The sequence below is a fragment of the Hemitrygon akajei genome, unplaced genomic scaffold, assembly GCF_048418815.1.
Source record: "Hemitrygon akajei unplaced genomic scaffold, sHemAka1.3 Scf000118, whole genome shotgun sequence".
Classification (NCBI taxonomy): Eukaryota; Metazoa; Chordata; class Chondrichthyes; order Myliobatiformes; family Dasyatidae; genus Hemitrygon; species Hemitrygon akajei.
In genome coordinates this window covers 208,979-221,055 of record NW_027332004.1, presented here as the reverse complement: position 1 = coordinate 221,055, position 12,077 = coordinate 208,979, and the positions used below count along the sequence as shown (strand labels likewise).

The following is a 12,077-nucleotide window of genomic DNA, read 5'->3' as shown; positions in this document are numbered from 1 at the left end:
GAAGAATAGGACTGGACCCAGGGTTGAGATTTGTGATTGAAGAAAGGTTAACTTTGATGAGATGCAAGAGGATTTAGAAGGAGTGGATTGGGACAATTTGTTTTATGGGAAGGATGTAATAGAGAAATGGAAGTCATTAAAAGGTGAAAATTTGAGGGTAGAGAACCTTTATGTTCCTGCTAGGTTGAAAGGAATGGTTAAAAGTTTGAGAGCACCATGGTTTTCAAGGGATATTGGAAACTTGGTTCGGAAAAAGAGGGAGATCTACAATAAATATAGGTAGCATGGAGTAAATTAGGTGCTCGAGGAATATAAAGAATGTAAAAAGAATTTTAAGAAAGAAATTAGAAAAGCTAAAAGAAGATGAGAGGTTGTTTTTGCAAGTAAAGTGAAAATAAATCCGAAGGGTTTCTACAGTTATATTAATAGCAAAAGGATAGTGAGGGATAAAATTGGTCCCTTAGAGAATCAGTGTGGACAGCTATGTGTGGAGCCGAAAGAGATGGGGTAGATTTTGAACAATTTATTTTCTTCGGTATTCACTAAGGAGAAGGATATTGAATTGTGTAAAGTAAGGGAAACAAGTAGGGAAGTTATGGAAACTATGACCATTAAAGAGGAGGAATTACTGGCGCTTTTAAGGAATATAGAGTGAATACATTTCTGGGTCCTGACAGGATATTCCCTAGGACATTGAGGAAAGTTAGTGTAGAAATAGTAGGGGCTCTGACAGAAATATTTCAAATGTCATTAGAAACGGGGATGGTGCCGGAGGATTGGCATATTGTCCATGTGTTTCCATTGTTTAAGAAGGGTTCTAAGAGAAAACCTAGCAATTATAGGCCTGTCAGTTTGACGTCAGTGGTGGCTAAATTAATGGAAAGTATTCTTAGAGATGGTATATATAATTCTCTGGATAGACAGGGTCTGATTAGGAAAAGTCAGTATGGATTTGTGCGTGGAAAGTCATGTTTGACAAACCTTATGTAAATTTTGAAGAGGTTACGAGGAAAGTTGACCATGGTAAACCAGTGGATGTTGTCTATATGAACTTCCGTAAGGCCTTTGACAAGGTTCCGCACGGAAGGTTAGTTAGGAAGGTTCAATCGTTAGGTATTAATATTGAAGTAGGAAAAATGGATTCAACAGTGGCTGGATGGGAGATGCATGAGAGTAGTGGTGGATAACTGTTTGTCAGGTTGGAGGCCGATGACTAGTGGTGTGCCTCAGGGATCTGTACTGGGTCCGATGTTGTTTGTCATATACATTAATGATCTGGATGATGGGGTGGTAAATTGGATTTGTAAGTATGCAGATGATACTAAGGTAGGTGACGTTGTGGATAATGAAGTAGGTTTTCAAAGCTTGCAGAGAGATTTAGGCCAGTCAGAGGAGTGGGCTGAATGATGGCAGATGGAGTTTAATGCTGATAAGCGTGAGGTGCTACATTTTAGTAGGAATAATCCAAATAGGACATACATGGTAAATGGTAGGGCATTGAAGAATGTAGTAGAACAGAGTGATCTAGGAATAATGGTGCCTAGTTCGCTGAAGGTGGAATCTCATGTGGATAGGGTGGTGAAGAAAGCTTTTGGTATGCTGGCCTTTATAAATCAGTGCATTGAGTATAGGAGTTGGGATGTAATGTTAAAATTGTACAAGGCATTGGTAAGGGCAAATTTGGAGTATTGTGTACAGTTCTGGTCAGCGAATTATAGGAAAGATTTCAACAAAATAGAGAGAGTACAGCAAAGATTTACTAGAATTTTACCTGTGTTTCAGCACTTAAGTTACAGGGAAAGGTTGAACGAGTTAGGTCTTTACTCTTCGGAGCATAGAAAGTTGAGGGGGGACTTGATAGAGGTATTTAACATTATGAGGGGGATAGATCGAGTTGACGTGGATAGGCTTTTTTTCCGTTGAGAGTAGGGGAGATTCAAACAAGATGACATGAGTTGAGAGTTAGGGGGCAGAAGTTTAAGGGTAACATGAGGGGGAATTTCTTTATTCAGAGAGTGGTAGCTGTGTGGAACGAGCTTCCAGTAGAAGTGGTAGAGGCAGGTTCGGTGTTGTCATTTAAAGTAAAATTGGATAGGTATATGGACAGGAAAGGAATGGAGGGTTATGGGCTGAGTGCGGGCCAGTCGGACAAGGTAAGAGTAAGCATTTGGCATGGACTAGAAGGGCCGAGATGGCCTGTTTCTGTGTTGTAATTGTTATATGGTTATATGGTAAGTTGCAGCGAAAGTGGGCGGGTCCAAGCCAGACAGCTGCAGAGTCCATCTATCTGTTCTTGCAGATCTGTATTTAGTTTTGTGCCCAAGACGAGACTGTGGGGTCAATTAGTTGTGGTTCCCCAAGCTGGAAAGGAGGATGTGGGTGATGTGGATCGGTTTACGTGTGTGGGTGTGGGGTAAATGGTGGAAAGGGTATGGGGCCATTTGCAGAATGGAGGGAGGTAGGGGATGTGGGGTATCAGACACAGCATAACATGGGAGGATGGGTCCCAGGGCAAACTGAGTTGTAAAGAAGGGATGAGTTGGTCCATTGAATCAGACAGGATCAGACCTTTCAGGAAGCAACAGTTCCCTTTGCACGTTAATTACTGACTAATCTTCCTGAACGTTGTGTTTGTGACAGAGCCCCAGTGTCTGGGAACAGCTAAATGGCAGGACGCAGAGGGTGATGGGGAGAGGCTGTTTATTGGACTCCAGGCCAGTGCTTCGTGATGTTCCTCATGGTTATACCTATTGTTACTTGTCATCTGTATCAATCATTTGGTTGGGAATATATAGGGTATAGGTAGTAAGTTTGAACATGGAACATAGAAACCAACAGCACATTGCAGGTCTTTTGGCTCACAATGTTCTGCTGACTATGTAACCTGCTCCAGACACTGTCTAGAATTACCCAACTGCATAACACTATTTTTCCGAGCTCCATGTACCTATCTAAGAGTCTCTTAAAATACCCTATTGTATCTGCCTCCACCACCGTCGCCAGCAATGCCTTCCAGACCCACCACTCTGTGTGGAGAAATTCCCATGACATCCCCCCTCTACCTTCCTCCAAGCACCTTAAAACTATAGCCCCTCATGTCAGTCATGACATTTTCAGCCCTGGGAAAAAGCCTCTGGCTATCCACATGGTCAATACGCCTCTATCAGGTCACCTCTCATTCTCCGTCACTCCAAGGAGAAAAGGCCAGGCAAGTTTGTAGCAGGTAAGTTTCAAGAATTACATTTTTGAAAGATATTAAGTCTAAACTCTCCACTTTGTTTCCATCTCCCCACTCAGAAGTGACGAAAAGCTACTTCACAAGATGCAAGACCTTGAAATGAGAAAATACTGAAGGAATGGGAGTGACTTTAATGAGCTGGGATACTGACAGCACATTGCCAGAGCTGAAGTGATTGTAACTGGGTCTGACAGAGGCATAACTGGTACTTCTGAGCACATTCAGTCTCACCCCAACTATTTCCTACCCTTCTTTGTGCAGGTATGGAATATCTAAAGGACCAGTGTTGGAGTAAATGAGACTCACCAAACTTTCTGCTGACTGAATCAATGGAAACCCTGAGTCAGAAGCGTTCTCTCCAGTTGATGCTCTCAGTCCTCGGGCTGGTTCACTTGTTGATCTTCCCTGGTCCTCAGTTCTGGTTTGCTTCCAGTTGTGGGCTTTTCTTCCAGTAAATCTCTCATCGCTGATCTAGCTTGAACATGAAAAATAATGAAGCACATTAACAACACAAAGGAGAACAAAACATTACTGCTCAATGTTCCTAAAAATAAAACTCACTGACATTTAAACATTGAAGACAAATATAATGATCTGAGTGAACAAATCTGTAATTGTTCCACACATCACAAAACAATATGGGATAAGGAGGAGCCATCATTCAGTCAGGAACAGAATTAGGTGATTTGATCCATCTGGTCTGCCCCACCATTTAACCATGGCTGATTTACATTCCAACACCATATTCCTGCCTTCTTCCTGTAATCCTGAAGCTACTAGGAACAAACACAAATATATTAACCTTTGCCATAAATATACCCCAATAACAGCTTCATCCACCCTCTGTGGCAACAAATTCCACAGATCAGCCACCCTTTACTTGATATTCTCCTCATCTCAATTTTAAAGGGAATCTTCTTTATTCGGAGACTTGTGTTCTCAGATCCCAGACTCTCCATCAAATGGAAGCATCCTCTCCAGGATGTCCACTGTATCCAGGCTTTTCAGCATTCAGTAGGTTTCCTTGAACAAGCACAACCCCCACCCCCACTGTCCCTCAGAACTCCGTTGAGCACAGGCCTAGGACCATTGACGAACAGACAGGTGACAGTGAGGGGTAATTTCCAAATACGCTTTGAACATTGAACCCCGGGTCCAATTCTAATGCTACAAACATTTACTGACCATCTCTCCATGTGAGGGATGGTATAGGAACTCATTCTCTCCTCAGATTAGAACTCATTGACTCCAAAGGACATCCAGAAACAAGCATCTGACCACAGACCATAAATACTCGCTCAACACCTCATGAGCCTGAGCAGCTCGATCCCCAGCTCCATTTCACCAGGGTCAAAATGTGTGATTGGGTCACACAGCTGAACGTGCCACTTACCTCGCACATCGTCCCCACATCAGGGATTTCCCCACAACCAATGTCCAGCAACCCGAGACTTATGATTCATTGTGAAAGGAGGAACACTCAGCCCCAGCTACAGAGGTACTGACCTGGTCAAATCCCAAAAACTGACAGTTCCATATTCCTGGAGTCTACATACCGGGATTACAGTCCAAGCACCAATTCCCCAGGACTCCTTGCTGCTGATAACATGCTGCAGTGTGCCGACCATTCAGAGTTCAAAAATTAACACTCCTACATCAACCTGTGGCAGAATGGGAAGCTGATAATCCTCGGACTGGAGCAGATATTGGGCTGGAAAACCTGGGCGCGGGTCACCAGCAGGCAGGGATACGTTTCACGTTGTCTCCAGCAGATAAACTGAAAGCATTTTATCATTGTCCGATTGTTAAATGAGATTTTTCCCAGCGCAATTGGCCGTCACATTTCCTGTGGGCTAACAGGAATAACAGGCATTTCATTTCAAATTGAAATTAAATTCTGGAAACTCGGTACATCAGATTGGATCTATGGAAAGAGAAACTGTGGAAGACCCAGTATAATCTGATGAACGGTTCCAGCATTTTCTCTTTTCACTTTAAATGTTGCACAACTATTGACTAATTACAAGATGTTTGTGACGGCCTGAAAAAAAGTTGCACAAATTTAAGTCCCACATTCATTAGTTTTCTCTGCATTCCAACACAGGGTTAATACAGTCGACACAGTGAATGCTCACAACATCCTCCCCACCCCAGTATCAGTCTGTTCCATCTGCTCCCGAGGCCACTAACTCTCAATGAGGGGAAGTGACCGGAGAGCGATAAAAATGTTCACCACTCCCTGCAGATCCTGTGGCTGTTCCTGGCAACAGGAAAAATGCCTCTCAAACATGACCAAAACAGGAAATATCGGACTCAACTTTAAACATTGAGAGTCACCGTCAGACAAAGATTAACACAGCGGCCATTTGGTAACTTTCAAACTAAAATTGTGGTGATTGTCTTTATCCTTCCACATTCTGCATTAGATAAATCCTCTGGTAGTTCCAGGTAACAAACTCCGATTTCAGAAATAACTCCGTGAGGCAAAAGACTTCACAATGAAGGCAACGGTAGAAGAGAGATTGTCGATATTTATCATCGAGGTGGTGGGATGCAGGCTGGACAGAGGTTGAACCAGATGGGCTGGGATTAAGCAGATGGAACGGGTGGGAGAAGGGATCAAGGACAATCACTGATGGCCCTCCAGCAATACACAGACACTGAATTAACAGTACATACTACTATGTACCAATATGACAAAGATAGAGCAACAGGAACTTTGGCATTTACCCTTCTCCCCCAAAACAACTTTTATCAAAACATCATAGAAAATATCCCCAGATTCGATGTGAAGGTCTCACAACCCGGACCGACCCCAGTAGGTTTTGTCCAGGAAGCGGGGTGAGACCGCGAGTTCGGGGAAGTTAACGGGACTCACTGCCCAGCATCGGTCGGGACCGGACTCAATACTCACGGTATGGATCTTGTCGGTCCCGCTCCGCAGAGAATAATCTGACCCTCCGGCTCCCCGCCCGAGGGGGCGAGGACCCTCTCCCGATCCGGATCCCGTAGATCCGCCGCTCCGGACTCGCTTCAACACAAAGAAAAGAAAATCACTGCCCAGCCCGGGAATGTGAGCATGCGCAGTGTGCCTATTGCGTCATCAGAGCGTGGGCGGGGCCTCGGAGACAAACCCGCAGAAGCTGCCGATTCAAGTCAAGTCACTTTTATTGTCATTTCGACCATAACTGCTGGTACAGTACACAGTAAAAATGAGACGACGTTTTTTCAGGACCATGGTGTTACATAACACAGTACAAAAACTGGACTGAACCACATAAAAAATAACACAGAAAAGAAAAAAAAAACTGCACCAGACCACAGACCTACCCAGGACTGCATAAAGTGCACAAAACAGTGCAGGCATTACAATAAATAATAAACAAGACAATAGGGCAGTAAGGTGACTGTCCAGGCTCTGGATATTGAGGAGTCCGATAGCTTGGGGGAAGAAACTGTTACATAGTCTGGTTGTGAGAGCCCGAATGCTTCGGAGCCTTTTCCCAGATGGCAGGAGGGAGAAGAGATTGTATGAGGGGTGCATGGGGTCCTTCATAATGCTGTTTCCTTTGCGGATGCAGCGTGTAGTGTAAATGTCCGTAATGGCGGGAAGAGAGACCCCGATGATCTTCTCAGCTGACCTCACTATCCGCTGCAGGGTCTTGCGATCCGAAATGGTGCAATTTCCGAACCAGGCAGTGATGCAGCTGCTCAGGATGCTCTCAATACAACCCCTGTAGAATGTGACGAGGATGTGGGGTGGGAGATGGACTTTCCTCAGCCTTTGCAGAAAGTAGAGACGCTGCTGGGCTTCCTTTGCTACGGATCTGGTGTTGAGGGACCAGGTGAGATTCTCCGCCACGTGAACACCAAGAAATTTTGTGCTCTTAACGATCTCTACCGACGAGCCGTCGATGTTCAGCGGGGAATGGTCGCTCCGTGTCCTCCTGAAGTCAACAACCATCTGTTTTGTTTTGTTCACATTAAGAGACAGGTTGTTGGCTCTGCACCAGTCCGTTAGCCGCTGCACCTCCGCTTTGTAAGCTGACTCATCGTTCTTGCTAATGAGACCCACCACGGTCTTGTCATCGGCGAACTTGATATATGGTTCGAGCTGTGAGTTGCAGCACAGTCGTGGGTCAGCAGAGTGAACAGCAGTGGACTGAACACGCAGCCCTGGGGAGACGCCGTGCTCAGTGTGATGGTGTTGGAGATGCAGATCCCGATCCGGACTGACTGAGGTCTCCCAGTCAGGAAGTCTAAGATCCAGTTGCAGAGGGAGGTGTTCAGGCCCAGTAAATTCAGCTTTCCAGTCAGTTTCTGAGGGATGATTGTGTTGAATGCTGAACTGAATGCTATGAACAGCATCCGAACGTACGTGTCAATTTTGTCCAGGTGGGCCGAACTGCCAAGATGATCATCACTAATCAAATTCACTGACATTTCTCACGTCCCGTTGAATTTATTGCCAAGTGCACAAGTACGGGAAGGTACAGGGACAGAGAAACGCTGACTTGTGGCAGCATCACAGGCAAGTACATTCAGATAACACACGGAACACAAGTTATACGATTCTCTGTCAGTGACAATCTATAAAAATGTTTTATATCCTTAACAATATATAAAATACATTGTGTCATGATCAATATTAAAATGTGCATTTTGTGACAATAACAGTCTTGGAAATGTTGAATTTGGTCCCTGTCTCCATTCCTCCTGTAATACACAACCAGCTCCTCTGTTTTTGTCACAATGAGGGAGAGGTTGTTTTCTTGACACCACTGTGTCGTGGTGATGACTTCTTCTCTGTCGGCTGCCTCGTTATTATTTGAAATTAGGACAGTCAGTGTAGTGTCATCTGCAAATTTAATTAGCAGATTGGAGCTGCGGGTGGCGACAAAAGTCATGGGAATACAGGGAGTAAACGAGGGGTCAAGGAGACACCCCTGTGGGGTATCTGTGCTGAAGGTGAGAGAGACAGAGGTGAGGGAGCCCACTCTTACACGTCGAGCTGCGGATCTGCGGAACAACGTGAACAGGAAGCGAGATCACGTGACGGGTGGAGGGTTTCCCACCCCAGGCAGTGACTCCAGCTGCCCACGACTCTGTGGAAAGAAGCAAACGCCGCTCACATCTCCTCTCACCTTAAATGTATTAGACATTTCAACCCTCAGGAAAAATATATCGTTTGTCCACTCTATCTATTCCTCTCGTAATCTTATAAACGTCCATCCAGTCTCACCCCAGCCTGCGCCGCTCTGGAGAAAACAACACAAGTTTGTCCAGCCTCTCGTTACAGCTCATGCCCTCTAATCCAGGCAGTGTCCTGGTAAACCTCTTCTGCGCCCTCTCCAAAGCCCCGACATCCTTCCGAGAATGGGGGCGACCAGAACTGTATGAAACACTCCAGATGTGGTCTAACTAGTTTTATAAAACTGTGTTACGAACTGAAACGTTTTAGAAACGAACCAGCAGCAATAGAGTTCACACTGGGGTCTGGTTTTGATGTTAAAACCACTCTCTTTATTAGTATCTACTTATAATATAGTAACTTAATGAAATAAAGGAAAGTTAACAGTGTTATGTGTATATATGTGTAAATGTAACTTCCAGACTATCGAGCCTGAGGGAACAAAGCTCAAGTCTTGAGATGCTAAAGTAGCAAAGTTCAGTAATCCACGGAATAAATGATGGGAAAGAGATATTTGTAATCCAGGGTGAAACGTAGAGAAAAGGCCGTTACATCAAAATAACCGTCGGCGATGTTCTTATTCGTTGAATCGGTCCACATACGAGTTATCAGCGAAAGTGACCTGTCACAGGAAAACCTTCTTCCAGGGGTTACCACATAACATACCCAGGCAAGGGTTAACACAAGATATTCCACAAACACTCCTGTGGATTATACGAAGTGACAGCCACACACATTCGTTGTGGTTCCGTGTACCGATGATCAACCAACTCTTGTGGGCATAGGAGAGTTCCAAGCCTCAGCTGCAACTAACTGAAGCTATCAACTTTTCCAGTCCCCCTCTCTCTCTCTCTTTAGACTGGCCGACTGCCTGTCTGCAGATCGCTCTCTCTCTCTCTCTTATGGTTCTGTCCACAGTCAGCGCTGTCAGCCTGTGACTGACGTCATAGCCCCGCCTCCTCACGCCGGCGCTCTTAAAGAAACAGTCACAGTACGACCGCAGGCTCGTAACAGCTGCAACACAACTTCCCAACTTTTGAACTCAGTGCTTCAACTAATAAAGACAACCATGTCATTTGTCTTCTTAACCACCTGATCAATCTGAGCAGTCTCTCTCAGGGAGCGATGAACCTGGAGTCTAAGATCCCTCTGATCATCGACACTGTTCAGGGTTTTGCATTTAACAGTGTACTGTCTCATACATTCGACCTACCGAGCTGCCAAGATGATCATCACTAATCAAATCTCACTGAGATTTCTCAGGTCCTGTTGAATTTATTGCCAAGTGCACAAGTACGGGAAGGTACAGGTACAGAGAAACACTGACTTGTGGCAGCATCACAGGCAAGTACATTCAGATAACACACGGAACACAAATTATACGATTCTCAGTCAGTAACAATCTGTAAATATGTTTTATGTCATTAACGATATATAAAATACATTGTGTCATGATCAATATTAAAATGTGCATCTGTGTCAATAACAGACTTGGAAATGTTGAATTTGGTCCCTGTCTCAGTTCCTCATGTAATCCACAACCAGCTCCTTCCTTTTTGTCACAATGAGGGAGAGGTTGTTTTCTTGACCCCACTGTGTCGGGGTGATGACTTCTTCTCTGTAGGCTGCCTCGTTATTATTTGGGATCCGGCGGATCAATGTAGTGTCGTCAGCAAATCTAATTAGCAGATTGGAACCCGCCACTGCAGCCCCACAGTGCACTCTGTACTGATTGCAAAGCTACGAAATTGCATGTGAATAGCCTCCCCTCCCCCAACTCCACTCTTTCTGCGTCACCAGCAGACTGGGACATCTCTCATCTCGCTGCCTCCACCAGGACATTAAACTGTGAACAACTGTGGTCAGGGACTGATCTCTGGGGTACTCCAAACGCTACCTCCTTCCAGTCTGAAAACGACCCACTCATCCAGACACACACTACCGGCAGTTTATCGATCTCCAACGAAAAAGCCTAATCACCTCCTCCTGAGGGTCAATACCATTGCTGACTCTGAGTTTACCACCGTCAAATGCCGGGAGGGACATAATAATCAGAAAATCTCTAGTCACAGCCGTGTAAATAAAATGTGATCTCAGTGGGTGTGTGGCGCATGCTCAGAATGCGAAGGAGACAGACAAACTGAGCCAAGTCACAGACTGATGAAGGGGAGGAATGATCCATTTTGATACAGAGAGGGAAGCAGAGAGTTTGATATTGTGCCTGATGCCGGAAATGTGGCCAGTTAGAAGATGAAGTCTTGTTCCTCTAAATTGTTTTGAGATGTGACAGTCTTTTAATCAGAAGGCACCATGGAGACTAAAATTATTTCAGTTGAAATGTTGTCCTTCACCCACTGACTTGCTTTGTAAACGTTTAGCAGTGTAGAAAAGTCAAAGGATTTGTGTATGGGAATCTCGAACACAACAGCACGTTAATTCCGCTGTATCTGTCAGTTCACCAGTGCTTGAATGCCGCCGATGCTTGAATGTGGAGGCGGAGATGCTGGAGAAGACAGCGCCCCACTCGCTACAAGGAGAGCCCGAACACGTGTCCGTGTCCGTGATCTGATTGGATACATCGCCATGACGCTGTAGCACTGTGACGTCATTCACTGGCTCTCAATTTGGAAGGGATTCAGTCGGCCATCGCAGATACATCAACAGCTTCGCACTGGGAAGCGGCCGTTCACCTGCTCCGTGTGTGTGCAGAGACTCATTCAGTTAACCCACCTTGTGATGCTCCGGTGAGTTCACAATAAATAGAGGCCACATTTCTGTCCGGAGTGAGCAAAGAGTTTTACTCAATCATCCCAGCTGCTGCAACACCAGCAACTTCACATCAGTGAGGAAGTTCAAATCAGCTCCGTGTTAAATGTTTAACCATCACGGTGACTGAAGGGAGCTGCAGGTTCATGAGGGACTGTTACTGTCAGATTCTGCAGTTCTTGCGGCTGCTCATCGCACCCAGGACTGAACCCTGGTCACTGAGCATTGGAGGAGTCCGTTCTGCTGATGTTAGCCTTAAACTAGACTGGTGTTTAATATTGTGGATCTGTGAAGGATAAATCAGTTCTGTATCAAATCCCGTGTGTCATGTACTTACAGTCTCTACCACACTTACAATGTACACTAGAAAGGGCACTCGGCCCATCTGGTCCCTGCTCATATTTCTGTTCCATATCAGTATATCAAAATCTACCCCTGCCGTTCCCCTCTCACTCTCCCTGAGATGACAGGTTGCAACTAGTCACCACTCCGTGGGATAGGAGATTTCTCTTGAATTTCATAGAACTATAGAAATCTACAACACATTACAGACCCTTTGGCCCACAATGTTGTGCCGACCATGTAACTTACTCTAGAACCTGCTTAGAATTACCCTACCGCATAGCCATCTATTTTCCTAAGCTCCATGTACCTAGCTAAGAGTCTCTTAAAAGACTCTATTGTATCCGCCTCTACCACCGTCGCCGGCAATGCATTCCACACACACACCACTCTTTGTTTAAAAAACTTAGCTCTGATATCTCCTCTGTACCTACTTCCAAGCAGCTTAAACCTATTCCCCCTCGTGTTAGCCGTTTCAGCCCTGGGAAAAAGCCTCTGGCTATCCACACGACCAATGCCTCTCATCATCTTATACACCCG

General features: G+C 45.1%; 2 protein-coding genes across 2 annotated transcripts in view; both read right to left on the bottom strand.

Moving 5' to 3' along the window:
- Positions 1-6,310, bottom strand: part of LOC140723550 (uncharacterized) — a 448,657-nt gene extending 442,347 nt beyond the window's left edge. Inside the window, exons 1-2 of the mRNA XM_073038124.1 lie at positions 6,153-6,310; positions 3,545-3,713 (exon numbers count right to left, since the gene is read on the bottom strand). The gene's annotated coding sequence lies outside the window, so the exon portion shown is untranslated. The remainder of the gene's footprint in view (positions 1-3,544; positions 3,714-6,152) is intronic.
- Positions 1-12,077, bottom strand: part of LOC140723536 (NACHT, LRR and PYD domains-containing protein 3-like) — a 114,039-nt gene that overhangs the window by 26,891 nt on the left and 75,071 nt on the right. The gene's annotated exons all lie outside the window — the stretch shown is intronic.